Raw genomic sequence first — 25,742 nt, forward strand, 5'->3', positions numbered from 1 at the left:
CCACTTATTTATTCACTGAACTCACATATATCTAGTTAACATATGCAACTTGTTACTGTGTTAGTTCTACATTGCAAAGATCGGTGAGCATAGTCCATCACGACACTTGCGGTCTATGGGAGAATAAGACACAGACATCATGGTGTAGAGCAATAAGACAGTGGTTAAGGTGAGCCTGGGCTGTGTTAGCAGTTTATAAAATGGGCCTCACACAAAGGAAGGTTGTGGAAAGTATTCTGACACTAATTTTCTGTGATACGTAAGATTTAACCAAATGCAAGGGAGTAAAGAATATTTCAGGCAAAGACACAGCATGTTCAAGGGTAACACTGTTTTCTGTCTCCGTGTTTTTCATAGGCACTATCAAGTAATAACAACAAAAAGATAAAATATTTGTTGACTCCCAGGGGATGTGAGGCACTGAAAAGAGGTGGTGGAACACCTCTACTCAGGAAGCACTTAGAAGTGCAGTATAACCAATAAAACTGAATGTGTACAGAAACTGTATGAATAATAGAAGAGTAAGTCGAACAATCACGATGAGTGTGAGTTGGTGAGTGTGTGCCGCGGCATCTCTGGTTACACTGTCGATACAGAGCAAACATTAGCCCTGCCAAAGCTGTGGTGGGACCTCTGTGGCTTTCAGGGGATGCATAGCTCAGCCTATGAGGTCAACATCGGCGGAGGTGCTGTTTACTGACTGTGTGGCTGAAATAATGACCTGAATTATGTGTGAGTTCCTGAAAGGAAAGGTTTCAAATGAAGCTATTTCTGTAAATATGTTCCTTGACAACAGAAATACTACAAAGAATAAAAGGAGAAAGTGTTCAAGGCAATAAAGTAAATAAGATACAGGCAGAGAAAATGAGATTGATGTAAAGATATTCACAAAGATATTAGAAAGAGGAAGACTAATCTTCCACACTTATGAGCATACAGAATTTGACCATGTATACATATGCGGAGGGGATCTGGAAGTTTAGGATTGTGCGGATATGGCTTGTGTCAAAATTCAATCACCTCTTATTAGAAATAATATTAACATCCATGAATTAATGAATTATCATTGATTGCATTTACAAGGACAACAAAACAAATATGAAAATGGGAGTTATAAAATGGATTTGCCATCAAGAAATTTAAATATACTATCTGAGTCAGTGACTAAAGGCGACTTTATAAATCTATTGAAAACACTGTAGGGCGCCTGGGTGGCTCAGTTGGTTAGGCGACTGCCTTCAGCTCAGGTTATGATCTCAGGGTTCTGGGATTGAGCCCCACATCGGGCTCCCGGCTCAGCGGGGAGCCTGCTTCTCCCTCTGACCCTTTCCTGTCTCATGCTGTTTCTCACTCACTCTCTCTCTCTAATAAATAAATAAATAAAATCTTAAAAAAAAAGAAACCTAAGAAATTAAATATTTAAATTGTTAAAAAAAAAACATTTAATTATACATATGAGATCTATGTGTACATATATTGTGGGTTTTCCTGTATGTATAAAATTTTATGTTTTCATACTGGTTTTGGAAATATTAAAATATAAAAATAATAAAAAAAGACTAATTTGCTTTTCCTTTTTTTTTCTGGTTGTAAGGGGTGTGTTCTAAAAGTAATTTGTATTGCTAATTAGCTTTTGAATCATAGAACCAGAGAAATATGCCTTACACCTTGAAACTTTCTGCACAAAGGTAAGATTTATCTGGGATTAATATATAAAAGTTCTATTTACTACATTTTGGTATTTAATGCCATGTTTAATGTTGAGTTCTTTGTTTTTTACTTTTAATTTTTGAAAAATAGATTTATCAAAATCCTTTAGCCTAACAGAAGTGAAAGTCTTTGGCTTACCAGATAAAAGATCAACTACAGATTCACCGAGAAAGGAAGGGGATATATAAGACTACGATCTGAAAAGCTCTCACTGGCAAGGTTTTCTTGAATATGGAGTTTAAAATCTAGCTAAGTTCTAGAAAATCCTGACTCAGGATTATAAAAATTGGCACTTCAATTCTGAGGTGTGTGCAAACTTGGGAAGTTTGGGGAAAGTCTTTGCTATTTTAAAGGACTAATAATAAAAGATGAGACACATAAAGGAGTGGCATGTGTCCTTATAAACTCAGAAAAAAATGGCAAGGCACCCTATTATCTTACAACAAAGGGCAAAGTTTTGCTTATCTTTGAATGATTCTGTTAGGAGCTAGCGAAGTGGGAAATTTAATTCATGAAATACAATTCAATTTAAGCTCTTCTGATATTTCAATTGAATATAGTCTTATTGTTGGGAAATTTATTTACTTGCTGATGCTTAATTGAAAAAGAAAATTGTAATTATTGAAATACCTTTTGTTAGAGGACCTAATTACATATTAATCTGAATGCTCAAATTTCAAAAGCTTTTGTGGAATTTTCTTTTGGCCATTTTTCCTCATAAAATACTTCAGATCTTAGCGGGGGGGGTTATGAAAATCATGTGAAAATTGATGTATTTAATTAATTTAACTTATACTGATGTATTTACGAAAGATTGTTAACTTAGAACCTTTATTTCTGTTCTAAGACAGACTTAGGAAGAAGCGATACAGGGTGTCTTTTTTTTTTTTTTTTAAGTAGACCTTCTGAACAAGATTCCATCCGGAGTCAAGGTTTTGAAATCTTTATCTACAGATTTCAAGAAGGTTTAATTCAATATCTTTATCAGAGACTCAGACAACTTTTTTTTCTATACAACAGAGTGGGTCCACTCTAGTTATTTGAAAGCTGTCTTTTAATGTGTAACCTGTTAACCTGTTAACTTCAGGTTTGTATAGGATGAATTCCCAAACTCTGAGGATGGACACCTCATGTTAAACATATGCAAATGTTAAGTAATCTCTACCTCCAGTACCAAATCAGCTCCCAAGAAATGCCAATAGTTTTCTTTTCTTTTTTTAAGATTTTATTTATTTGACACAGAGAGAGAGAGAGAGCACAAGCAGGGGGAGTGGGAGAGGGAGAAGCAGGCTTCCGCTGAGCAGGGAGCCCGGCGCTGGGCTTGATCCCAGGACCCTGGGATCATGACCTGAGCTGAAGGCAGATGCTTAACCGACCGTGCCACCAGGCGCCCTGCCAATATTTTTCTTGATTTTCTGTGTCTTCTTTCTTTTTCACCTCCTAACGTTCAGTCATTTGGGGCACCTGGGTGGCTCAGTCGTTAAGCGTCTGCCTTTGGCTCAGGTCATGATCTCAGGGTCCTGGGATCAAGCCCCGCATCAGGCTCCCTGCTCGGAGGGAAGCCTGCTTCTCCCTCTCCCACTCCCCCTGCTTGTGTTCCCTCTCTTGCTGTGTCTCTCTCTCTGTCAAATAAATAAATAAATAAATAAAAATCCTAATGTTCAGTCATTTATTAAGCCTTGGTAGCATCACTCCTAAATCTATTGTTTATTATTATTAATTATAATTATTGAATATGTTTATATTTCCATCATGATATCCCTCATTAACCCTCTTGTCATGCATCTCTTGAATTGCCTCTGGTGCCTTGTAACTCATATCTTCCTAGCTTTTCTTGAAGGTCAATTTCATTTCACTACAACAATCAGTGGTATATTTAAAACTCAAATCAGCCAATATCAGGTGATTTATGCAAACATTGCATAACCACTGCCTATGGATAGTAATAAAGCTGCTTAAAGAGATACAGGATTGGTGGTGCATGCCTGGGTGGCTTAGTCAGTTGAGCATCCGACTCTTGGTTTCAGCTCAGGTCATGATCTCAGGGTCATGAGATCAAGCCCTATATCTGACTCTGCACTCAGCAGGGAATCTGCTTGAGGATTCTCTCTCTCCCTCTCCATCCGCCCCTCCCCCTGCCTACATGCTCTTTCTCTCTCTCTAAAATAAAGAAATAAATCTTAAAAAAAAAAAGATACAGGATTTCTCTTTTCCCCTGCCATGTTTCCATCTTCATTTCCTCTCACTGCCCTCCTAATGTTGAATGCTTCCATGAGGACCACTTGTTTTGTCCATGATTTCATGTTGTTTTCTTTGTTTTGTCTGCTTTTCCCCTAAGTTATGCCATTAAAGCTTAATAATTCTTTAGGACTCAAATCAAATATTATCTCTTAAAACAAAACTGTTCTTAACCTCTACCCTATGCCAACCCATGCCAGAATTTGATTTTGTGGTTCTCTTTCAAGGTACCCATCCCTATCACTGCCCTTACAAAATTACTTGTAATTATTTCTGTATTTTCCTCAAATAGACTAAACCACTGTATTCCAGTGACTGTCTCTCTTCAGTGTATAACAGACTTGGCTACCTTATAAAACCTTAATAATTATTATTTTAATGAATTAATTAATATATATCAAACAACATACATTTATTAAATCTAAGTATTTTTATCTCTCATACCTCTCATAGGTCTGGAGAAAAAGTTTGGTATAAATTGTAAGTTGTTAGTCATAATTGGGAGATAAATTAATGAGTGATATAATGAGTAGTTATTTAATATTTCAACCCCTAATATAAATATTATTTCTATTATATCCTTCTAAGGCACATATATTTTTATCAGAGGAAATCTGTAGATTAAATTATTTATTTAAAAAATAAAATTGAATGTAAGAACTGGGGCAGAGGAATAGAGATGTTATTTTGGAAATGCTAGATTTTGTGCCAGGTGTAATATGGATGGGAAGGTAGTAATTCCTCAGAATAATTAGCAAGTATCATTAAATACCTGTTGATAATGGGACTATGATTTTTAGAACTTTTTCCATGATGATAGAAATGCAATAATGAGGATATGAGGAAAAGACATATGTAATGTCAAGACTCAGCAATAGTTTTAAAAGCAAAACTTTAAGCTTGCAGTGTTTGTGATTGAGACAGAAACAAGTTAACCATATGGGTGTTCAAGCCTCCATCCCCCCAAATCTTATACAATATGAAAACAATTTTTCAGAGGCATTGAAAATGGAGAATCTGAATGATGTACTTAAAGGTCCATTTGCCCTTTCAATCAGAGTCCAAAGTGTCCTACATTCTGAAAGTGTGTGATAAAATAAACTGACTTCAAATAGCCCAGGTGTGAGAATTTCCTGTTCAAAACTTAATGGATGCATTTGATGAGAAATCTACTTTTTCCATGCTTGCTTCACTTTGAGTAATCTGTGAAGGTCAAAGGTAATGTGTATTCCTGTCCTGGATTTATGTTGTCAAGTTTCTCCTTTTATATCCCAGCTATAGCAGGCCTGTATGAGAGTAACCTGGCCTCCCCCAAAAAGATGCATGACTTTCTGCTTGACAAAAGGTATGTGTCCCTACTCTCCTTTCTACTAGCCACCTCATTTAGTGGGGGATTTCAAATGCTGGATGGGATGCACCTGAGGTACAACGATATACAATCAAATCAAAGAGAACATTGGTGTTTTTGTTTGAATAATTCAGGATAAAAATATCCATAAAATATAAAATATGTTGGAAGATTTCTTAAAGTTTTCAAATTATCGTCTGTAGGAAATTAGTCATGTGCATACACACATTCATATTTGGGTTTGTAAATCAATATAATTTAAAGTGAAACCCACAAAACATCATGACAAGGAACATTTAATTTTGGATTTTATAATTGATACAAGGTGTTTTTTTATATAATAATATGTTAAGTTATATTTTGTTCAACCGTTATAAATAAATTCTTTAAAAGAAATTTGTTGCATGATAAAGGCCAAACATAATTCCTTATATATTTACCTGGATTGAATAAAAGCAGCTTGATTTTCAATAAAAATCAGGATGTGGTAGCTTCTGTAAAATGCAAATTTAAACTTAATTATAGACAAAGGACTTTTATTAGTTTTTAATTTATTTATTTGAGAGAGAGAGAGAGAGAAAGCCAGGAAAGGGCAGAGGGAGAAAGAGAGAGAGAGAGAATCTCAAGCAGACTCCACACTTGGCACAGACCCTGATGTATGGCTTTATCCCAGGACCCAGAGATCATGACCTGAGTCAAAGGCAGAAGCTTAACCAACTGAGCCACCCAGGCGCCCCCTCATGATTTTCTTAATATTATTTTTTCTCTAGCTACTTAATTGTAAGAATATAATATATAATACATATAACATACACAATATGTGTTAATCAACTCTTCGTGTCATCAGTAAGGCTTCTGGTCAACAGTGGGCTATTAGCATTTGGTAACCCCTTTAATAAATAAATGTAAGCCACTAAATAAATGTAGTTAATCACTCCTGAGGACTAACTTTGTTCAGGCATTGCTGTAATTTGTAGTCTTTGACCAACAACTCATGAAACATTATATGATAGCATATTTTGAGAGAAGATTACAATGGTAGATATGGGTTTTGGGTCCAAATTTATATATCTGATCCCCTATGCATTTTGGTTCTCTTGTATGTAAACTTTCTAAACAATTGTCTCCATCTATCCTTTCTCAGTGTTTCATTTTTCTTCCTGCAGATTTACCATCATCTCTGGAAAAGTTCATTGATGGGATTTTAGTAATAATCTGCCTTATCTAGTAATAATCTGCTGTGGTAACAATGATAGCTGTTATTCCCTGTCAGTAAATTTTTGAAAGATTATAAAGGAACTTTTCATTTTAATGATTGTCAGTACCTCTAAATATTTCAGAATATTATAGAATAGAACTTTCATTTTAACATATCTTTTTAGACTAAATGTGGAATGGTTATTCTGAATTTTTCCAAGGTATAAATAACAGAATGACTACAGAGAAAATCATATATACGAGAATATCATTCATATATATTCAGATTTTATAACTCAAAGACATGCTTTAGGACACTGAAAGACCTTTTTGAGAAATACAAATTAATTCTTGAAATTGGCTAAAAATGATATTGTAAGAGATGGTGAAGTTTGGTCCATTGGGCTTTTGAAATACTTTTCCTCCAAATCTTCATTACTTTATTAATTTTTTTTCTTGGTACAATCATTTTATTCCAGATTATTCTAATCCAAAACAACACACCAAATTTCAAACTAAGAGACCAAAATTATTAAGATTTATTGAGATCAGTATTAATTTTTTATGGGGATTAATTTAATATTTTTTTTAGCTACTGTAATAAATACTGGAGCAGAATAATTCATCCCTGGTAACAAGGATCCTTAAAGGTATATAATGATTTTCAAAGTTCTGATATTAGTACAGTTTGTATTTTGTGTCCCTCTTATGCTAGGCAAAAATGATAGATTTTTTTGAGGAAACATAAATTATAAAATTAGGCAATGAATGTTCATAAATAATGATTACAGAAGACAGTTCCCTCTTAGGTAACAATATGAGGAAATATTCATTTAAAATTATTACATCCATTGTTGCCAATTGGCTCAAATTTCCTCCTTCTGTAATATAAATGATAAAGAAACTTACTATTCTAAAAATGTGGTTTTGTTTATGACTTTCAGGACATGAAAAGATGGTTTTTTTTCTTTGTGTGTTTGCTTTATATGAACACATAAATTAGGGGATGAGATATGAACACATAAATTAGGGGATGAGAGGCTGACCCTTCTGTGTGTATGTGTGTTTTGTTGTATATGCACTAGCCTGTGAGGGTGCATAGCTATGTTATGCACATATAATGTTTATAACTGTTGCAAATAGGTAAATTAATTTTCATTTTTTTAAATTCAAATTGCTTTTGGATAATAATTCATAATCTTTCTTCAGTGTATCATTGTAGTCACTGTCCAAAGGAGTGGTTAACATATTCCAATTGTTATTACTTTAATTTTGAAAAAAAACCAAAAAACAAAAAAACATGGAATGAGAGTTTGAATGGCCTGTACTTCTAAGAACTCTACTGGTGCTCTACATAGATGATGAAGAGAAAATGGTAAGATTTTAAATGTTTCCAGTATTTTATTAAAAGCTTATTTCAGTCAATATTATATTTTTGTACATATTTGTAGTTTATTTAAAAATCAATATTCCATTATTTGACTTTATGATATTTTATTTATATTTTATGCTATTGATACACATTTGATAATTTCGTTCTTCCTTTTCATAGAAAACCAAGTTTCTGTAAATTTTTCTTGTCTAAAATAAACTTCACTCTTTAATTTGCCATACATCAAGAAAACTGAACATCATGATTATGTAGATTGATGAAAAGTAAATAGAAGCATGTAATTACAAATCAGATCATGAACAGGAATTTCCCATCTCCAGCAGCCCCGCTCCTGCTCCTATGTGTTCTCCTGTCATTTCTCCTCTCTCCTTTTTAACCACTGTCCTGACTTTTAATATTAATGAGTCTTTTTGTTTTCGAGCTTCATATACATGGAATCATGCAGTATGCATTTTCATTCCCATATGCTGTTTTCATTCCCAAATGCTATTTCTTGCAATTCATTGATATTACCTTTTATCTGTAGTTTGTTAACTTTTACTTCTAAATTATGTGAAAATAACATTTTAAAATCTGTTCTATCAATGTCTCTTGGGGCTGGGGATGTGAGTTTCATGCCCTCAAGGATACAGAGTTTTCCTGGGTCCAGTACTTTTATCATGGGATGCCCTTCACTGGTCCCACCTTCTTCTGGTGTGGCCTGGTTGGAGAAGAAGCATTTCCTCCAGCTGCTTATTGTTAGCCAGTGTCCTGATGGATCACCATGTAAGGTTTGCCTGGTGTTGCTGAACAGGATTCTCTTCAAAAGGGAGGAAGAATGACTTATTTCCCTGAGCCACCTCCTATTGCCAGGTTGAGTGTTAAGAAGCAACAGGTCTAGGTCACTTTCTTCTGCAGGGCTGGGGATATAAGATGCACTGTCATTCTTTGGTCTCGATCCCAGGATCCAAAACCATTTTGCCTTTCTATTTCCACCTTCTAGAGTTCTCCTTTCCTTGTGTCTTCCATTAGTTCCAGTTTTATAGTTGTATTTAGCAGGCACAGAGAAATGAGTCTATGACACCTTGTCTAAACCATTGGAATCCACCAATACAGAAATGGACTGAAGTAGGGCTTATCCAGTTAAACAATGGTGTGGAGACCAGAAACCCAAATTTGGGACTTCTGTTATTTATTTCCTTCATGTCAATCTCTTAATTTCCTTCTAAAACCCCAATTCTAGAAACATAGTAGAAAAATATATTGATTTAGTCACAGTGTTTGGAGAAATGAATGTGACAGTTACTGGATACTTTAAAGCCTTGCTGTGTTACTATTGTTAACATGGGTATCTATTAAATTACATAAATCAGAATTTTCCTTGTTCACATAAGAAAAGTTGCAAATGTTAGTTTTAAGTCAAAATTATAAACACTGGTGAAATTTTTGATCTGTAAAAGCAGTTTTCAACTTTAAATTTAGTGTTAGATTAGGATCTCACTCTTTCATTTTGAAAATTAAGGATCTTGTGAAAGAATATACTACTTGAATTTTAAAAAAATAATAAAAGCTTTTATAATGATTAAGTAAAAATTCTTTATTTTGTGTAGACATTTCTGAGTTCTTTTATCTCTTCTATCATGGCAAAACAGTAGCTATCATCCATGGATGTGGATAAAAGGCCCAACTTCCAAACTAAAGTAAGGTTTTTTTTTTTTTTATATTGCTATGGAGAAGAATAAAATATGAAAACAAGAAAATTTTAGAAGAATAATATTAATGCATTCATTTTATTTGGATTGTAGACATGAAGTAAAATGTGGAAAGTTAGTGAAATGTTGTTGTTATAGAATATGCAATTTTCATAATAACCAACTCCTACTAATATATAAAAATGTCATTACCCATTTTCAAAATATTTTCTTATTATAGTTACATGGAAAGTGCTACTGTTTTGTGGATAGCCTCAATACAATATAACAGAATTATGCATTTTTCTTCATTATAGACAAAATCATCATCTGATAAACGTAACTGTATTGTGCTATACACAAAGGACCTTTAATCAGAGATGTGGATCTCCAAATACATATGCTTGCAAATATAAACTTTAGAATTAAAACACCTGATTTTGGACTCTGCTGGGTAACTTTATATTTCATGAAATGGAAGTACTATAATTGCAAAAGTCTTAAAATGAATTATATAATTTGTTCTAATAATGATTTTTTTCAAACAATTATTGAAATTTAATATAAACACCAGAAGATTCAGCTATCATTCCTTTCCAGTCTGGATTTTTTTTTGTTTAACATTGTACTGTAGCTTTCAACCTTTCTACAAGATCACATGTTGAATGAGTCCATGTATGAAATACCAAGAACAGGCAGACCCATGGAGACAAAAAGTGGATCAGTGGTTGCAAAAGTCTAAAGGGAGGTGGGCTAGGAAATTACTACTAATTGGTAAAGGCTCCTTTTGAGGTGATGAAATTTTCTAGACTTGGATAGTGATGATGGTTGCAAACTCTGTGAATATAATAAAAATCACAGATTTATACATTTAAGTTTTTTTTAATTTTAAATTCAATTAATTAACATATAGTGTATTATTAGTTTCAGAGGTAGAGTTCAGTGATTCATCAGTTGTATATAACACCCAGTGCTCATTACATCACATGCCCTCCTTAATTCCTATCACCCAGTTACCCCATCCTCCCATCCCCTCCCCTCCAGCAACACTCAGTTTGTTTCCTATGATTAATAATCTCTATGGTTTAACTCCCTCTCTGATCCCATCTTGTTTTATTTTTCCCTTCCTTCCCCTATGCTCCTCTATTTTGTTTCTTAAATTCCACCTATGAGTGAAATCATATAATTGTCTTTCTCTGATTGACTTATTTCGCTTAGCATAATTCCCTCTAGTTCCATCCATGCTGTTGCAAATGCCAAGATTTCATTTTTTGATGGCTGAATAATATTCCATTGTATATAAATATATACCACCTCTTCTTTATCCATTCATCTGTCAATGGACAACTGGGCTCTTTGCATATTTGGCTATTGTGGACATTGCTGCTATAAATATTGGGGTGCAGCTGCCCCTTTGGATCACTACATTTGTATCTTTGGAATAAATACCTAGTAGTGCAATTGCTGGGTCATCGGGTAGCTCTATTTTTAACTTTTTGAGGAACCTCCATACTGTTTTCCACAGTGGCTGTACCAACTCGCATTCCCACCAGCCATTCCCCTTTCTCTGCATCCTTGCCAACATTTGTTGTTTCATGATTTGTTCATTTTAGCCATTCTAACTGGTGTGAAGTGGTATCTCATGTGGTTTTGATTTGTATATCCTTGATGCTGAGTGATGTTGAGCATTTTTGCATGTTTCTGTTGGCCATTTGGATGTCTTCTTTGGCGAAATGTCTGTTCTTGTCTTCTGCCCATTTCTTGATTGGATCATTTGTGCTTTGGGTGTTAAGTTTGATAAGTTTTTTTTATAATTTTGGGTACTAGCCCTTTACCTGATAAGACATTTGCAAATATCTTCTCCCATTCTGTAGGTTGTCTTTTGGTTTTGTTGACTATTTCTTTTGCTGTGCAAAAGCTTTTTATCTTGATGAAGTCCCAGTAGGTCATTTTTTGCTTTTGTTTCCCTTGCCTCTGGAGATGTGTCTAGCAAGAATATGCTGCATCCAAGGTCAAAGAGGTTGCTGCCTGCATTCTCCTCTGGGCTCTTGATAGATTCCTGTCTCATATTTAGGTCTATAATCCATTTTGAGTTTATTTTTGTGTATGGTGTAAGAAAATGGTCCAGATTCATTCTTCTGCATGTGGCTGTCCAATTTTCCCAACACCATTTGTGGAAGAGACAAATATCCATTGTATATTCTTTCCTGCTTTGTCAAAGAGTAGTTGACCATAGAGTTGAGGGTCCATTTCTGGGTTCTCTATTCTGTTGCATTGATCTATGTGTCTGTTTTTGTGCCAGTACCATACTGTCTTGATGATTAGAGCTTGATGAGTACAACTTTACTATTTGAGTATTACAACTTGAAGTCCAGAATTGTGAAGCTTCCATCTCTTGTTTCCTTTTTCAACACTTTTTTTGGCTATTCAGGGTCTTTTCTGGTTCCATACAAAGTTTAGGATTATTTGTTCAAGCTCTGTGAAAAATGTTGATGGTATTTTGATAGGGATTGCTTTGAATGTGTAGATTGCTCTAGGCCGCATGATATTTTAACAATATTTGTTCTTCCAATCCATGAATACGGAACGTTTTTCCATTTCTTTGTGTCTTCCTCAATTTCTTTCATAAGTGTCCTATAGTTTTCAGAGTACAGAACCTTTACTTCTTCGGTTAGGCTTATTCCTAGGTATCTTATGGCTTTTGGTGCAATTGTAAATGGGGATAGATTACTTAATTTCTCTTTCTTCAGTTTCATTCTTGGTGTATAGAAATGCAACTGATTTCTGTGCATTGATTTTATAACCTGCCACTTTGTTGAATTCTTGTATGAGTTCTAGCAGTTTTGGGGTGGAGTCTTATGGGTTTCCCACATAAAGTTTCACATCATCTGCGAAGGGAGAGAGTTTGACTTTTTCTTTGCCAATTTGAATGCCTTTTATTTCTTTTTGTTGTCTGATTGCTGAAGCTAGGACTTCTAATACTATGTTGAACAGTGGTGGGAGTGGGCATGCCTGTCGTGGTCCTGACCTTAGAAGAAAAGCTCTGTTTTTCTCTGTTGAGAATGATATTCACTGTGAGCTTTTCATATATGGCTTTTATGATGTTGAGGTATGCTCCCTCTATCCCTACACTGTGAAGAGTTTTAATCAAGAAAGGATGCTGTACTCTGTCAGATGCTTTGTCTTCATCTATTGGGAGGATCATATGGTTCTTGTCCTTTCTTTCATAAATGTGATGTATCACATTGATTGATTAGTGGATGTTGAACCAACCTTGCAGCCCAGGACTAAATCCCACTTAGTCATGGTGAGTGATCCTTTTCATGTACTGTTGGATCCTATTTGTTAGTATCTTGGTTAGACTTTTGACATCCATGTTGATCAGAGATATCAGTCTGTAATTCTCCTTTTTGGTGGGGTCTTTGGTTTGGGGATTAAGGTAATGCTGGCCTCATATAAAGAGTTTGGAAGTTTTCCTCCCATTTTTGTTTTTTTGAAACAGCTTCAGAAGAACAGGTATGAATTCTTCTTTAAATATTTTGTAGATTTCCCCTGGGAGGCCATCTGGCCCTTGCCTCTTGTTTGTTGGGAGATTTTTGATTACTGATTTAATTCCTTTTCTGGTTATGGGTCTGTTTATGTTTTCTATTTCTTGCTGTGTCAGTTTTGGTAGTTTCTGTGTTTCTAGGAATGCATCCATTTCTTCCAGATTGCCTAATTTGTTGGCATTATAGTTGCTTCTAATATGTTCTTATAATTATTTGTATTTCTCCAGTGTTGGTTGTGATCTCTCCTCTTTCATTTATGATTTTATTTATTTGGGTCCTTTCACTTTTCTGTTTGATATGTCTGGCTAGGTATTTACCAATCTTGTTAATGCTTTCAAGCAATAAGCTCCTGGTTTCATTGATTTGTTCTATTGTTCCTTTGGTTTCTATTTCATTGATTTCTGCTCTAATCTTTATTATTTCTCTTCTCCTGCTGGATTTAGGCTTTATTTGCTCTTCCTTCTCCATCTCCTTTAGGTGTAGGGTTAGGTTGTGCATTTGAGGCTTTTCTCGTTTCTTGGGAAAGGCTTATATTGCTATATACTTCCGTCTTAAGACCACCCTTGCTGAATCCCAAAAGTTTTGAAGAGTTGTCTTTTCATTTTCAGTTGTTTCCAGGAATTGTTTAAATTCTTTAATTTCCTGGTTGACCCATTAACTCTTTAAGTAGGATGCTCTTTCACCTTCATGTGTTTGTGTTCCTTCCAAATTTTCTCTTGTGATTGAGTTCTAGTTTTAAAGCACTGTGGTCTGAAAAGATGCAGGGAATGATCCCAACTTTTGGTATTGGTTGAGACTTGATTTGTGACCCAATATGTGACCTAGTCTGGAGAGGGTTCCATGTGCACGCAAGAAGAATGTGTATTCCTGCTGCTTTAGGATGAAATGCTCTGAATATATCTGTGAAGTCCATCTGGCCCAATGTGTCATTCCAAGCCCTTGTTTCCTTGTTGATCTTCTGTTTAGAGGATCTGCCCATTGCTGTGCAAACAGGCTTTTAAATACAGAGAACAAATGTAGTGTGTCAGAGAGGAGGTCATGGGGGAATGGGGAAACAGGGGATGGGGATTAGGAGGTGCAAACTTCCAGTTATAAAGTAAGGAAGTCATGGGGATGAAAAGTACAACACAGGGAATACAGTCAGTGATACCGTAAGAACCTTGTATGGGCAACATATGGCAACGCTTCTCATGGGGAGCACTGAATAATGTACAGAATTGTGGAATCACATTGTTGTACTCCTGGAACTAAATAAGAGAGAGACAGGTAGGCAGACAGAAAGAACGAATCCACATCAGTGGGAAGCTTCTCACTCTCCAGAAGAAGGAAATGAGAGCCCTCAGAGGGAAGCAGGGACATTTTAGGCATCAGGCAGCAAATTGTTTAAAGAAAAATGGCAATAGATTATTTTCTGATTGTCAAAGCAATGCTACTTAAAAAGAAGTCAGACAACTCACATACAGGCTTGAGTGCAGACAGGTGTTGAAGGTTAGCCTCATGATGTCCATGGTGTGTTCATCAGGCTCCCAGGAGACTGGTGTTTGATAAGCTGAACATGAATGAAGGTGGGCACTGTGAGCCTATTGAAGGAGTCAGAGATTTCAGGGAAGGACATGAGTCAATAAAATGAAAGGCTTAGTGAAATGAGTTTCACCATTACGGAGACAAACATCAGACAATAGGAAAGGCGATCCCCCAACAGCGATAAATAGGCTGGTCTGAGGCAGAGGCTCTCCACAGTGTGTGACAGTCACACCTTGTGCTAGAGATGCAGCACTCCGCAGCTCCTCAGAAGTTCTCTTCACAGACACATGGACTCTGTGGAGGGAGCGGGCAGTAAACACAAATGTTGACATGGATAAACACACTTCCTCTGGCTTTTTCACTTAATATTTCCTGAAGATTTTTCCATATCAGGATGTCTTTGGCTGCTTCATTCTTTTTAAACAGAGGCACAGAATCCTGCTGTTTACATGTATAGTAATGTGAATGAGTTTTTGAGCACATGGCTACTGATCTGTCCCATGGCTCTCTAATTCTACCTTTTGCTTCCACTGAGAAGAAAAGGGATGGTAGATAAGGTGTGGTGGGAGAATTAGCCCTAAACAGCCTCAATTTTAGTTGACACTAAGCTGAGACACCTGAAACAGTGTGTGAGTCCTTGGCAGGCCTTTTACTACCTCCAATCTGTTTAAAAGAAAGCCATAGGCCCAAAATGGAGTCACTTATGCTAGGTCATGTCACCAAGCTGGGGCTCAATACCTCATCTAACTAGTTCCAAGCTCCCCCAGAAATGTAGTCTCCACTGGTCAGCACTAAGGAGGCCATCTATCACACAGTGCCTCTCCATCTCCAGAGGAAGATGAGGTGGTCCACCCAATAAGACCCTTTTGTCCCCAAAGGAAGTTGACCGCATCCAAAATAATCTCCTTTTCTGTTTATGACTTCCTTGTCCTGCTTTTATGCACCTTCCCCTTCCTGTAGCCCTTTGGAATGCCCTCCACCTGCTAGATGGGACGCAGCCCAATTCAGGAACAGCTTTGCAAAGCCTATTAGGTCTTCAAATCGACTCCATTGATGTTTGTTAAAACAACCTCAAACTAGGGCGCCTGGGTGGCTCAGTTGGTTAAGTGACTGCCTTCGGCTCAGGTCGTGATCCTGGAGTCCCAGGATCGAGTCCCGCATCGGGCTCCCTGCTCAGTGGGGAGTCTGCTTCTCCCTCTGACCTTCCCCCCTCTCATGCTCTCTCTCTCTATCTCATTCTCTCTCTCAAATAAATAAATAAAATCTTAAAAAAAAAAAAAAAACCTCAAACTAAAAGTTCCTAATTTCAAACAATGTCTTACCCGTGTTAACCCATATAGATTCACTGGGTCCTTTGTATCTTTCATGTCTTTTTAAAAAATGCTTTAGTGTTTTGTTTTTGTATTTTTAAAAAGTGCAAATAATAATACAGTGTTAGTGTTAAATAGTCACACAACTAGAGTACAACAAAGCCACCCTCAGAGATTGCCTCCATGCCCCCGTCCCTTCTTTCCCCTGGCCAATACAACTGGTCCTCGAAGCAGGCCTCTGGGAACCAAAGGGAGAGCCTAAGAGAGGAGATGATGGAGTGGAAAGACAGTAATTCAGTCAAAATGCTTTCATTTGACAAATTTAACAACCTGGGATGATGGAACCCAAGGCTAGGGTCTGTCCTGGTGCCCTGGAGGGGCCTGAGCAGGGGAAGGGTATTGAGCTCCACTGGCTTCATGCCTAGTACAACCCCTCCACCAGCCACCCCGGGCCCCCAGCCACTGGCCTTGGCCCCCATGATGAGCTTTCCCTTCCCTGGTAGACAGTGAATGCCTGTTGTGTCCAGCAGTTGGCACTTGGTCCACTCCCCACAGTGGTAAATAAATAGGCACCAGTTTGTGATCCATCTCCACTCAGCCAGTAGCTAAAACACTGGTTGTCTCATGGACATCCCCAAATATTCTAAAATAATTCTACTCTACCTCAAGGAGATTTTGCTCGGTCCTGCCATTTGGTAAATAGCCCAACAATGTCCTCAGCTACTATAGCTGACACCCTGGAGTGTCCCTTCCTCTCGCCCTGAGAGCCAATCCATCACCACCATCACTCACCTGTGCCTCCAAAATATCTCTGGACATCCTAGGCCAAACCATCATAACTTTCACTTCCAAGGGATCCTCCTGCTCTCAGAGAGAACCCAAGCTGTGTATCAGGGGCTGACAGGTTGTCTGCACAACTTGCAAGTCTGACTGCCTCACTTCTACCCTTGCTGGACCCCAGGGGTTCCCGGGGGACAGGAGATTTTGGGGAGAGCTAAGGGGAAGGCCTCCCAGGGGACAAGCGACTCCTAGGGAATGTGAAGGCTGCTGGGCAATGAGGTGGGGGTCCAGAAAGACAGGGGCCTCCCAGAATGAGGAAGGAGGTTTGGGGGGGTGGCTCCCAGGAAATTGCAGGGTGCTTCTAGAGGGAGGAGTGGCTCTAGGTGTGTAGGATGGCTCCCAGGGGGTGGGGGTTCAGGGAAAAGGGGGATTTGTAGGGATGTTGGGGGGCTCCAAGAAGATGGGGCTGTGCCTCAGAAAGCTATGAGGGTACCAAGGAGAAGTCTGTGGAGGGTGCCACAGGATCTAACACAACCGGGTCCCCAACCAGGGTGCCCTACTTGGCTCTGCCTCCATCCCCTCTTCCTTTCCGTCCTAAGTGCAGAACTGCCACAATCTCCCACATGGCTTCCTGAGGGGCCCTCACTGACCTTCCACCTGCAGTGGAATGGTCTACCTGTGCACTGAACACCCAGGCAAGGGGCAGCTGAGAGCAGATTTGAGTTTGGTTGGAACCATAAGTTGGTGTAATGTCATGACTGTCTCTAGTAAATCTCTGTGTCCTGAACAGAAAATTTATTGCCCTTTCTGGTCTTCTTCCCAAGAGGGTGGGCTAAGGGCCCACTTCAGCCTGGGTACTTGGTGGTTACTCTGAGTTGCTAACCCTCAATCAATAACTCCAAAGGCACAGGTAATGTGATTTATATCTATTTCTCAGAAATGCCTATCTCTGGGCCTCCCAAGGGGTTGGAGTATAATCCCAAGTACAGGTTGCATTTTGTAATCTTGAAAAGTGAGAGGTGGTCCCATATCCTGAAAAGGTGAACAGAGGCTTTCTGCAGAGTCCCAGGGATGTGGGAAAAGAATGGACTTCAGGATCTGTGTTGAGGAAAGTGGGCGCTGGAGGTGTGGGGAAGAGTACCCTGACCATCCACCTCACCCAGAACCACTTCGTGGATGAATATGATCCCACCATCGAGATGAGATGTGGTGCTCCTATCCCCAGCTCTGGATTCTGATGTGGACTTGTCTTCTGTGTGCTCCATAGGAGGGTGTCCCCTCCTTGTGGGACCTGGAGGTGGGGCAGGATAGGTGCCTGGGATGGGCTGGTGGTTTGATTGCTTCATCTTAGGAGGGGTGGGTAGGGTGGTCCTTAAGCACTGTCTTCCTGCAGGGCTCCTATTGGAAGCAAGTGGTTATCAATGGTGAGACATGCCTGCTGGACATTTTGGACACGGCGGGCCGGGAGTAGAGTGCCATATGGTACCAGTACATGCACACTGGAGAAGGTTTCCTGTGTTTGTTTACCATCAAAAACAGCGAGACCTTCAAGGACATCCACCAATACAGGTGAGCTGCTTGCCGGCCCTCAGGGGTCCCCCCTGTCCCTCTGTTTATCCTGTGTCTGTCTGTCAGGGTCCTGGATGCATCCATGCTTATAGCGCACTGACTCACTCCCACCTTCTTCCTTGCAGGGAGCAGATCAAGTGAGTGAGGGATTCCGATGATGTGCACGTGGTGCTGGTAGGGAACAAGTGTGACCTGGCTGAGCACACCTTAGAGTACTGGCAGACACATGACCTTGCCTCATGGCATCCCCTACATTGAGACCTCGACTCAGACACACCAGGTGAACGGGCTCCCCACCCCACAACTAGCCAGGGATCTGCTTGGCCCTTCACTGCCAGGGAAGAGTGCTTATTGCCCCCTCTCCCGTGACACAGGGCAGCCACTCTGGCTCTGGCTCCAGCTCTGGGAAACTAGAGGAGTGCTAGAGGCCCCCACCTTGGAGTCTTCTGCTGACTCCGGGTGGCGGCACATTTCCTGAGTTTGGGGTCCCTGAGAGGCAGTTGCTGAGGACAGCAGAGTGATGGTCCCAGCCTGCCAGGTCCAAACCTGCCAGCATCCTCAGGCCTGACCTGAGGCTGCAGCTTTTGGGTTCCCGAACAGGCCCCTGTATGTCTGCCTGGCCTTGACCTCTGCCCCATTGGTGTCAGGTGACTGACGGCCTCTGGGGGAACCTACTTCCTTGTGTGGGTGAAGGTAGATCTCACCTGCCTGCCCTTGCTGCCCCTTTGTTGGGATGGCCTGTTGCTCCCAGAGCTGCCCTAAGTCAAAGAAGTGGGGCATGCCCAGGTCCAGGTGGCCACTCTGAGAGTGCACGTCCAGCCTTGGGCCAGAATCCAGTATTGGCCAGGACCACGGGGGGCTCGGTCTCATCAGTCTTCATTCTAGTTACGGAGGGGCTCATGTCATCTCTGCCAGCCCCCCCAGAGCTCAGGGCCAGGCCAGGTCTCTCTGGCTTAGGGATTTGTGCCTTATGTGGGGGGTGCTGCCCTCTAGGAAGGCCAGTATGACAAGGCAGGGCATGCTGCTGGCTGGCCAGAACCTCAGGGCCCCCACACTCACCATGAGCCTCTCCTCCAGAGGCACATGAGCATCTAGCTTCCCTGTGGACACAGAGGCCAGAGGGTCATGGGCATGTGCTGGGTGCTGGGGCAGCTGGCTCAGCACTGCCCTGGCTCTGTCTTGACTGTGCCAGTCACTACCTTCAGAGGGGTATGAGCTGCAGTGGCCACAGGGCAGGAGGGGTGTCCTGGGCTCTACAGCTTCATCTTCAGTGGAATGAGTGGAGCCCCTCACGGGCATCCCAGGAGATTCCAGGGCCAGGTCTGTGTGTAGACCCTGAGGTGGTCCAGGCAGGTGATGAAGGGAAAGGGACCAAGTTTTCTGGCTTCAAGCCCACATTCAGGGGCCACCTGCCTGTACCCTCCTAGTTCACTGGCAGGTTGGAGAGGGAATTCCATCACTGTGGGGGCAGCCAGGCCAGTGAGGGTTCCTGGGCTGGTGGCAGACAGGCCAGAACCTGAGCTGCTGGGGCTCCTGGACACAGGTATTCAGCCATAGGCTCTGTGGAGATTCCCTCCTGCAACTGCTCCTTGGCCTTAAGGATGGCCTGGCCGGGAGGGGATCCAGGCTGCTCTTGTTGGGTGGCTGGTCCTGGGGAGGCCAGCCTTTCCACTCTGGGGAGTGTCTCAATGCTAGGAGAAGGGAGGAGAGGCCTGGGAGCTCAGGACACTTGCTGCAGGCCCAGGAGCATCATGGGGAACTCTTCAGGTTCCACTGGAAAGAGGCAGACTGGGTTAGCATCTCCAGCATGCTGTTTGTCCCCAGCTGGCTGGGGTGCCAGGAAGTCTCCTCATCGCTCCCTGTATGGCCACAATGGCCTGACACTGACAACAAGGCTCCCCAGGCTGCTGATTCCCAGCCCCAGCTGCCCAGATGCCCGGCCCTGGCCTGGTTTTCCCAAGGTTGGAACAGAAGAGGAGATGGACAGAGATGAGGAGGAAGGTCCCGGGGGCTCTGTCTACTGTCTGCTGCCCCAGGAGGGTGAATCGGGAGGGGACTGGGCTTTGAGCCCACCTGAGGGGGGCAGATCACACTTCATCTTTCGTAGCTGGGCCATGGAGGCCTGAAGGTGTCTGAGCACCACCTTATCCTCCAGGGCCCAGATCTGGGACAGTGTGTCCTGCAGAAACTCCTGAAGACTTTCCAGGGGCAGCTTCAGGAGGTGTGCCCTGCCCCACCCACCTGCCTGGCTGTCCCTCCCTCCTCTGAGGCTTGTGCCCTGGTCAGAGCAGTGGGCCATGGCCCTGCTCCCCACCCTCGCACACACCTGGGCTCCTATGGGCTCACTTACTGCTGTGCACCTTGAGGATCGTGTATGTCATGGCTGTGAGCACATGCTTGCTGTCCAGGATGTAGGCATCCCAGAGTTTCAGGGTGAGTGAGAAGGGGGTCTGTGTGGACAACAGTTGTGGAACGAGCAGCCTGGGCAGGGCCCATGGGGGTCTCAGCACAGGCTAGGGACTCCATTCTGCCCACAGCCCCTGCAGCCCCCCTGGTTGCATCAAACTCTGTCCACAGTTGGTGGTAACATGCCCTGAGAGGACCCCAGGCTGGCTACAGAATGGGCCAAGGGCTTGCCCACACCCCAGCTGAAGCAGATAGCCAGGTTCCCAGAACTTCCTCAACAGGGCCTCTGGGCTTCTCCAGGATGGGTCTGCACTGCGAATCTCAGCCTTAGTGACCCAGGATTGGGTCTGGCTCTTCTGGAGGGTGGGGCTGAGCTCGGCCCTCCCCAGGGCCCAGGGGCAGTGAGCGGGTCAGGGAACAGGTCTCCTTGGGTGGCCTTAGCTGGTCAATGACACACTGAAGGAACCACTTGGCGATGTAAATGACAGTGCACATCTGTTCCTCATTCTGACGGAAGGGCAGAAAGTGTTGAGGACCCACCCAGTGGCTGGAAACCTCCTTGTGCCAGGGGCCCATGGAGCCAAGAGGACAACTTCCGATAGCCCTGCTCCACCCCAAGGGCGCCCCTGGCCCCAGCAGGAGAAGGAACAAGACATCAAACCTGCAGAAGGGCTCTGCACGTCCCCCACCCCTGCCATGGGGACAGTGCCTCTGGGGTGCTTCTACTTGCCATGTGCTTCTTCAGCTTTGGGAGTACTTTGCTTAGAATGCACTCATGATGGCCCTGGAATCTCAGCAGTTTGGAGAACCCTGAAATGAAGAATGGAATGAAGAGCCAGGCTGCATGGAAGGTGGCTACCCCTAGGACACCTCTGTGCCCTCCCCTGGCATTGGCGTCAGGCTCCCAGAGCTTCCTCACACCCTAGTCTCACAGAGGGCACCCCCAGAAGGCGAGGAGAGCAGGGTGCAGGGCCACCCGGACAGCTCAGGTGCCATCAGGTGCCAGCACCATGCAGTCCCTCTACTGAGCCCTTTGGGTGCCATCCCACGGTCCCCTTTCTCAGACAAGGAAGAAGTGCCTAAGTGAGGTGTGCCAGGGTGAAGGGGACCAGCGAGGTCTGGAGACTCCACCATGAGTGCAGGCAGGGGCCTGACTGTGGCACATGGGAAGGCCCAGGAGGACAACGGGGCCAAGACACTGCCATGGAGCCCGTGGAATGTCTGAGCTGGTGTTTCTCAAGGGACCCTTCTGGAATGTGTGGCAGAGTGGGAGCAGTCTCCGTGGGAATCGTGTCCTGGTCTGCCACATTATTAAACTGTTCAGGGTAATGGCAACCTCCCTCCTCACCCAGTTTCTGATTACTGCTAAGGTATCTTCAGGATCCAAATCCTGGTTTTACAACAACAGCAATGCGTGCTAGAACACCTGGCAGCCCCAGGACTCAAGGACTCAGCTGCCATCCCTCCCAGAGTGAAGTCTGCACCCAGACCCCTGCCTTGGTCCTAGATTAGAGAGCCCCTCTCTTGCCTCTCTGCGACAGTGGGAGCTGGAGTCCTAACTAGTAGGTCATGTTTGGTCACTAATACTCAAGACAAAGGACACCCGAGAGGCAGCACGCCTAGCTGCAGGGATACTCACAGTGTTGTACACGGAATAGGCTGAAAGCACGTGGAGCAGGGCTTGCTGCCTAGGAAAGGGGACAGCAGGGTGTGTTGGTTTGCTCTTGCCTGGCCAACCCACACAGCCAGGCTGGCCAGGCTAAGAAACCAGCCACACAGGCCCTGCAGTGTTCAGGGCACCTCAGTGTGTGACGTTTCTTTGGGGTCAGGTCTATACACAATGAGATGCAGGTATCTCAGACATACAGTGTGATGGGTGTTTATTTTCATTCTGTTTTTTTCTGCCTGTCTCCATTAAAGCTCACACTGTAGGATGTGAAGTTCCTGAGTTTTCACAGAGCCACCAGATTCTCCCTCCAGCCCTGGAGTCCCTGCCCCACTTTGGATGTCCCCTCTGTAGCCAGGCACTCCCACTGCACCAGCTCTCAGCAGCCCCTGATGCTTCTCCTCCCCATGGTCTGGCTTGTTGCAGATATCCTGTGAATGCAACCATACATGAGTCTGGCTCCCTTCACAGAGCAAAATGCACCCAAGTTGCATCCATGGCACTGAAGCATCGATAGCTCGTTCCTTTGCGTTACTGAATTGTATTCCGTTTTACAGATTACAAGTGTTTGTTCATCCAAGAGCATCTTGGTTGCTTCCAGGTTTGAGCTGTCATAAATAAAGCAGGGAATGTTCATTCAGGGTTTACGAAGATAAATGTTTTCAAATCAGTTGGGTCAATATCTATGAGCACTCTGGGGCGTATGATGACGCTCGGTTCAACCTTGTAAGAAGCCGCCATACTGTCTTCCAGCCTGGCTGCATGACTGTGCACCCCAGGTCCTGATGCCCCAGGTGCGTGCCAGCCCTGGGTGCCGTCAGCTTCTCTTACAGATGTGTGCTGGTGTGTGCTCGTGGTGATGTGAAAGTTCAACGTGTTTTCACCTGCTGCTGTCACACATACACACACTTTATGAATGCACATCTGTGTGTGTGTGCATCTTCTTTGTTCAAGCATCTGTTCGGATCTTGCGCCCATTTTGTGCCTCATCCTGTGTTAGATAATCAAGGTGCTTGTCCTCAGTCTGCAGGGGACCCACATTAGATGTGCAATTCAAAATCTCTGTCCTGCTCTGTACATTTCCTTCTTATTTTGTGTCCACGTGTGCTGTGTGGGTAGGGCCTCCCCCTCACATCAGGGCCAGTCTCTGAGAGGTACGTGGCAAGGTGGCCATTAGGGTGATGGATGTTTGGGGTAGTGACTGGGGCTTTAGGGCTGCTGGAGGCTGGCCCCCCTGGACCAGGTGTCACAGGTCAGCAATGACCCAGCTGCACTCTGAGGGCCAAGGCTGTCATAGGGGCCACCCAGGATCAGGGGACACAAGGCACCCCCCTGGGTGAAGGAGCATTGATGTTTCATCCTGAGACAGGTACAGGGCAGCCACATTGGAAGCCCCAATCCAGGAGGCTCCTCAGCGTCAGCCTTGGCAGCCCTCCAGGTCAGCCTCTCTGGGGCCCCGGGCTTTGAAGCACACCCCCAGCCTCTGCCCTCTCCATGCAGACACAGCTCCATCTCCTGCCACCATCCACTTGTACCCAACCTGTCTGGGTGCACACTGTATTGCCATCCCTCCAGCTCAGTCCCCCACATCATCAGGTTCTCCACCAGAACCCAGGGACTCAACCAGAAACCTGGGCTTCTGATGAGAACAGATCTTCCAGAGAACCCCAAGGTGGCCAGGGAGGTGCGAATACAGGCTGCACACGAAGGATGTGCACTAAATCTTTGCAGGGTGGTGATGGTGTCGTGGGTATGCATACAAAGGGGATCCCCATTTTCTACAATGCATATGGAGACATCTCCAGATAAAGTAGATCCCAGGTCTCGGGTTTGCTGCTGGGAAAGTGTATGATGAGCACAGAGCCCTGGGCTGGACCCGGGGACGGCATCTGGGGGCTCATCATACTATTTATCTTTATAAACAATGGAAATTGTCTAAAATAAAATGCAAAAAATTTCAGAAATAAATAAAAACACCAAGATGTCCGACCGGCATTTGGTCCATGCGTGTCCTTGTCCAGGCTTGTCTGTTCTGCATGGCCCCCAGCTGCCCTTAGTGCCCCCCCCACCCCTGCTCTTCACATGGCCAGCTCCACATGACACTTTAGGCCTCAGCTCACAGAGCGATGCCAGAAGCCCCTTTTCTTGTCGCCCTCCCCATCTCTGCAGACCCTAGCGTGGGGCACATGGGTCGTCCAGAGCACGTTTACCCTGCGGTAGTATTTTGTGTGCTGCTGTCAATCCCCCTCTCCTTAGGCACCCTGCATTCCCCACCCAGAGGCCCGCTATGTCTCTCCTGCCCCCTAGAGACCCCCACCCCAGAACCCTGCTTGCTCAGCAGCTTCACCTGACACCGAAGCGGTCCCAGAACATGATGTGTTTGCAGAAGGTCTGGTTCAGTCCAGGTCGATCTGCATTATGTCCTGGGAGAAGTGCTTGGGCTACTCCTTCATTTTCTGTGGGTGGAACTGGGGAGGATGGGCCAGCACCAGAGACACAGAATCCTAACTGCCACCAACTGCCATCCTCAGCAGACAGCTCTGATAACCACCACGTGAGTGTGTTCTTCAGAAACCTCCTTCCTTCCTTTGTCTCTGAAGCCAGGGATGGTCAAAAGTGCCCACCATACCCGTGATGTCTGTGTCAGCAGACCTGGGCAGGGAGGGGACTCCCAAGAGTCAGCCCGAGCACTGTCCAGGACTGAACCCAAGTCTGGACCCTGAGCCTGCCCCCAGGGAGGCTGCTCCCTGGAACCTGCTCCCAGAGCACGGGCCCATCTCAGGGCACTTGGGGAGGCAGGGCGGGTCAGGGGGGCCTCTGCTCCTGATGCCCACCTGAGTCCTACAACCAGAGAGGCGGGGTGAGGCACAGGCTAGCTATTCTCCCCTTCCCATCTCCCCCCATGGGTTCATTCTCTTTTGCCAAACAGGAATCTGGCACCAGCCCACCTGGTAGGTCACCACTCTGGGCTCTGGGGACAGAAGGGCTGCTGGGGGCTCCAGACCTGACCAGGGTGCTGGCTCCCATCACCCTGATGCTAAGCCTGCTCTGGAGCAGTGCAGAGCCCCACAGCCCAGACACTCCCACTCTCAAACCCCTGTTCCTGAAGGAAAAAGTATCCTGAGGTTTCCAAGTGCAGGATTACAACACCTGAAGGGGAAGTTCATTTTTTGTTTCTTTTTTCCTTTTATTTTCTCATCAGATTTTATTAGCTAATAGTACCAAAACCATTCTGAGTACCAGAGATGATAGCAAACATCTCTGTTTCTGTCTGCCCTATTTTAAGGGAAATGGCGTCAGCATTTCATGGTCCCTCATGGTATTTGCTGCCTTTCTTACAAAGTTTTTTAAACATTTGGCTTCTTTCTACTCTTACATTACTT

The 25,742-nt window shown here is 43.3% G+C and overlaps 1 pseudogene; it reads left to right on the forward strand.

Moving 5' to 3' along the window:
• Positions 1-539: 539 nt before the first annotated feature.
• On the forward strand, positions 540-18,712 carry LOC110580784 (annotated as a pseudogene).
• The last annotated feature ends 7,030 nt before the right edge of the window (positions 18,713-25,742 follow it).

The sequence above is a fragment of the Neomonachus schauinslandi genome, chromosome 5 (assembly GCF_002201575.2).
Source record: "Neomonachus schauinslandi chromosome 5, ASM220157v2, whole genome shotgun sequence".
Classification (NCBI taxonomy): domain Eukaryota; kingdom Metazoa; phylum Chordata; class Mammalia; order Carnivora; family Phocidae; genus Neomonachus; species Neomonachus schauinslandi.